Here is a 6,000-nt window from a genome sequence, read left to right on the forward strand (position 1 = left end):
CCACAAATCTACTGACTGAAGGTGGTCGTTTGAGCATTACGCCTATGATTGGCAGAGTTCGTAACACCTCAAAGATTCTCATGACCACTAATGTTGGTTTCGTTCCCAAGCCTCATTTCTTGCCTTGGGAGCTTCATTTTGGCTCTCTAGACTATTTGAATGATCTCTCTAAGCACTATGGCTTTGTAGCATGCATCTTTGTTTTCTTGCTCACTTCAGACTCTGATTATCTGGGTGCTTTGAGGAGAACCTCCTTCTCTCCATTCAGTAAGCTCTTTGTTGTGGGTGTGAAATGGGAGTTTCTTTCCTCTTTAATTGCATTTTAATCTCCATAGCATATTTATTGTTATATCTCTTTCATATTTATTTTGGTTATCTATTTTGTCTATCTATCTTGGCTATCCATGGAGGTAGAAACACCAAAGCGGGGGTTTGACTATAGTAGACCTCTATACGTGCAACCCCAACATTTTCTCTATGTTGTGTGTGCAGGTTTCACTGGAGAGAGGATTGCTTTGCTAGAGGCTTCAATCGTGGACCGGTCTTGTGAGATATTCCTCCTCTTATTTTCTTTCATATTCAACATTGTAGTCATTTTTGTTCTCTATCACTCTTTTATTTAGCTTAAAATCAACCCAATATATATATATATATATATATATATATATATATATATATATATATATATATATATATATATATATATATATATATATATATATATATATATATATATATATATGTCACTTTGTACTTTCTGTGTAAGTTTATGTGCTTTGTTTATACGAGACGTTAGCATGTCGTGTTGTTATCTTCAACCCACACGCACGTCCTTGGGCAGAGGTAACCAGAGAGTCTTTGTGACCCATCCTTTCAAGTTTGGTAGTTTGACAAACCTCCTACTCAGTAAATTTTGCTTATAGGATTGAGGTAGTTAGTAGTCTGTATCTCTTCGTTCACCAGAGCGCTAGTTTAGTGAGGTGGAGTATGTTAGTTTGCTCCTCTGGTATTTCATCACCTTGAGGGTGTCGAATTTCCTCCTCCACATGCACATATCCTAGCTCATGGAGAGAAAATTGTTTATGACAAGGAAAGTGGTAAGAGTTTTCTTGAGAGGTTTTTCTTGATGGATGACCTCGGGATAGGCAAATTTGATGCATTACCATTGGTGATAGTTGAGGATGATTAGAGGGATATTAGTGCTAGATAGAAGACACAAGGATTATTGATTGGTTAAAGACTAGTACTAAAGTGAATGATGACCAATGGGGTCTAGTTTATAGGGGTCCTTATGTACTAGCTTACTTCTATTGAGATATGCATGAGAGATTTTATAGAGGATTCACTACTATGGCCTATAGCGTTACCCTATTACATGTTTCGACATGAGAACACAGTGCTATGACTAGACCATTTTGTTTTAGACAACACAGAGAGGGACAACCATACATGTACATGTACAGTAGTATGAGAGTTCAACCCATGCTAGGAAATTTGATGTATTGGCATAGAGTGTTTTATGACCTTGTCATAGTGATCTAGAGACCATGGATTGACTAAAAAGTATGGCTAGGAGATGCAAAGTAGTTATATTATATGCAGTAACTAAGTTTTTTGATTGGGAGGATCGTACACATTGTGAAGCAACACATGCTAGGTTGATTATTGTGACAATTTGGTCAAACATAGAGGGTTCCTATTGGAGAGGCCATGTTTGTGCGCGCAACTAGAGTGAGACCTGAGTGGGATCCTATGATCGATGTAAATTCAACCATATCTAACTTCGATGACTTGACACCTGATATATGGAATTTGTGGTAGGATATAGTGGATGTAGACACTTTAGCAGAATGAGGCATGGTGGGTGAAACATAGGCTAATGTGTATTATATGTCTAGTTGATTTAGCGCCTGAGGTTAATAGTCAAGAGGGCAGGAAGAGATCTCAGATGAAGGTATGGAGGAGAGTTGAAGAGATGGTGGTAGAGGAGGATCTTGGAGAGTATAATGGACATAAGGAGGAGATGGAGGACCAAATGGACGGGATAAAGGACCAAATGAAGGAGACGAAAAGACAAATCCACAGGTAGATGTTCCTTAGGTTGTAGCCCAGAAGGGTCTAGTGATATGGCCAATTGATCAACCCATGGTACAACCAATAAGGGATATAAAGAAGGGTAGGTAGTAGCTTTACAAACATAGGTGATACTTTTACATGAACAACTCAAAGTGGTCTAAGGTCAACTAACAAGAGCTTAAGATCAATGATTGAGATTATAGACTCAACTATTAAGGGTATAAGTTGAGTTAGTTTAGAGGATCATTGAGAGAGATGCATTGCAAATTCAGAGAAATGTATTGCAGTTTAAGAGTGAATGCAACAATGATATGTGCACCAAGGGCTAAGAATATGGTGCAGAGGATTAGGGATATTGTTGCAGGACCAACAAGATAGATGATAGCAAAGATTTCTCAGTCATGTCAGGTTGCACCATACTATAGATCCATGTATGAGAGTGTGGTTGCTAGATTAATGGGCTCCTAGTTATACGTGCAATTAGTTTGAGAGATTATGGCCTTGGAGATCAATGCGTATAGGAGTGATGAGGCCACCACCACTAACGAGGCCAGGCCACTATGACAGACATGGGTAGGAGGTTTGGGGTCTCAACAACACACACCCTCTCAGTGAAAGGGAGGAAGTTCATCGTAGACCCATATGATGTAGAGTTTTTTGTAGCTTGTGGGCTTGATTATGTAGACACGTATGATTAAGTATCATGACATTATTTTCTTGATATATATGATCTGAGATGCATTTTTTGCAACAAAATATGTGGTTTTATGTGATTCTTATATGGTGGTTTATGTATGCATCATATGTGATGGATTTTATGCATATGGATGTATTATTATGGATAATTATCTAACTTTGTACATGTTGGATGTGATGTTATAGATGATGATTTATGATCTACAGTTGCTTATGTGTACATTATATAATATTATGTGATGACATGATAACCATTATGACCTAACATATCGGTGTATGTAGGATGTGATGAAAGTTGACTTAATGTTGTTTTTGTGTCCCATGATACATGAACTGGATGATTGTTATGACATGTATAGAAGAATAATTAATAAGGAATGAAGAAAATTAGATAGTAGAAAAAATAGGTAGAAATATAATTAATAAATGAAGTGATGGTGAAATGAATTTGAATGATAGAAATTGAATGATATTAAATGGGTAATGTGAAATTGTGCTTTTTATTATCATAGAGCATTTTATTATGGCAAATGGATATATATGCACCAAGGTATAAAAGAAGGTGGCATTGAATTCTTTGCTTGGACTAGACTCTTCGAGCAATTAGGAGTTTTCTCATTCATACTAGACATAATAGAACTTTGTTGAAATATGTAAGGAATTAGTCTCAAAGCATGTGATAATCCTAATGCAAAAAGGTATGAAGTGACCTCATTTGCTAAGGATTATTATTTATTCTAGAAGTTATTCCATCATACACAAGGAATATATTTGCCATGGAAATGTCACAAGAACATTCCAAAAACATGACATACAAAAATAGTGCTTGTGCCCCATCATTATCCTTTAATCATTTGTAGATATAATTAAGTAGCATAGGAACATGACATCATATAAACCAAGCAATGAAAAGACTCACGGACCAAACAGATCAACAACCATTAAATTTTCTTGTCATTTGAAAGATAGGTGCTTAAATAGGATGATACTAGATAATGCCTATTGTAGGAAAGATAGTTCCATTAAGGCATGATACTAGGACCATAGATGGATAAAGCGAGTTAAGCAATTGATCAACATGCAATAGAGTAGCTCAACAAATTATTATTTTTGTAAATAATTGTAAAGCTTTCCATTTTCAAGTAATGTTTAGTTTGCTTGTTTGATTGTTACGTCTAGGTAAAAGATGTTTTATTGTGGATATGGTTGGTAATCATGGAATACATTTGTTATGGTTTATGATAGGTGAATGGTTTTATTATGGGTAACATGTCATGGTGATAGTGATAGTGAATTTTTTCCCTCTAGTAATGTCTTCAGGTATCCATTCTAAACACAAAGTCAAGAAAGTGCCCCTGGTTAGGTATAGGACCTATTTATTCTAGGATGGTGGACTAGCCTTATTATCATATAAGATGGAAAAGGTGGTGACACTGAATATCAATAGTTTCAAGCCATGGTAGGTGAGATAAGTGGATGAATGAATGATTTTTATTATAGGTGAAATAGATGGAAAATGGGTGATCAACTAGAATCTAATAGATAGTGGAGCATGGTTTGCTACACATGACACTCGTTTGTTAGGTTTTCACCATAGGATGAATTTTTTTTTGTACTTTTTTTTCCCAAATATAAGATTCTTTTTGTGTTTTTCCCTTTTGTAATATATATAGGTGTGTTTTCCCTTTATAAAATAAATGCAATCAATAATGAATCTAGCTTTGAAATATACATTTCTTTTATTAGATCCTAATGATCAATGAATAGTTGTTTCCTTTCTCTTTTCAAAGCAATAGTATAATAGTAGTATTGCAACCTTTCTTGATTGAAAAGAGGAGGTAAAGTGAAAAAAATTGAAACCCTTTCGATTTTATTTTTACAAATATCTTTCAACATTCTTTTAGCAATTTAACAAAAAAGAGATAAAGGAGAATAAACAATTCAGTGTGCCAAAATCATTTCTTCCTAAGATTAGCAACATAAGCAAGCTAAAGTTCTCCCCTTCCCTACATTTCTTTGTGGATATAATTAATGTTTTCAATTTTAATAATTTGTAAGCATAAATATAAAACAATAATCCTTTTTATGAACAACACTCTAACTTTAATTCAATATTTCCAATTAATTTTGAAGCAAAGAGAAAGAGATGATTTTTAATAGTAATATAGCATGCTTTGAATCAAGGACAATGAAGATATTTCTCTAATATAAGAAACACCTTGAAATAGATTTAGAATATTACAAAAAAAACTAAAATATTAAATTATAATCTAAATCTTTTCTAACCTTTTATGCTTCTTTTATAGAGAGCAAGCAAAATAGTTAACCAAACAAATCTACAATTAAATAAAACTAAACTAAGTTAAAATATCCTTGGATTAGAGTTTATATGAGACATGAAACAAATTTAAAGGTTAGTAAAAGTCCTTATGAACCTAGCTAAATGTTATCCACCTCTTCCTTCAACTTGTAGAATTTCTCTAATGGTGAAAAATGAGACATAATTTGCATCAATATAAAATATAATTACAAATGTTGTACTAAGGTGTGCAAAGAGGAAAACAATAAGCTTTGAAGTTTTTAGTAGATCTCAAACTTTGACTACAACTATAGTTTTCCAATGCAAAAATTTGGACCCTTAACCTTGTCGGGGAAGGTTGAATATATAAGAAATCATAACAAAGTGTAGACGTATAAAAATGACCATATTCCTAAAATGAATATTTTATGTTCATTTTCCTATTTAATTAAATCCAATTTAATTAAATTATCCACATTCTTCTATTTAATTAAGTAAATCACTTGATTAAATTCACTATACTCATTTAATGAATAAATCATTTTATTCAATTAAATCCCCCTAGCCACTTTTAATTAAATACAAATTTAATTAAATAGTTATCCTAAATTGAATAAATCAAATTTATTTAATTCCAACCAAATTGAATGAAAATCAAAATAATTCAATTAAATCCTATTATCCCCTCATCCACTTGCAAAATTCCAAACCCCTTCCTAACCCCTTCTAGAATATTCTAACCAATTCTAATTAACCTAAACCCCCTCTAAACTTTGTCACATCCCTAAGCAAAGGGAGGTCACTTCTCAAATGGCCCAAAGTCTTGGATAACCATTAAAGGTTTTCAACCTTCAACCACCAAAAACCCTAAAGTCTTTGAAAACCATTGAAGGCTTCCAACCTTCAACCACTTAATCCACAAAGTCTCC

The sequence above is a fragment of the Cryptomeria japonica genome, chromosome 10 (genome assembly GCF_030272615.1).
Source record: "Cryptomeria japonica chromosome 10, Sugi_1.0, whole genome shotgun sequence".
Classification (NCBI taxonomy): domain Eukaryota; kingdom Viridiplantae; phylum Streptophyta; class Pinopsida; order Cupressales; family Cupressaceae; genus Cryptomeria; species Cryptomeria japonica.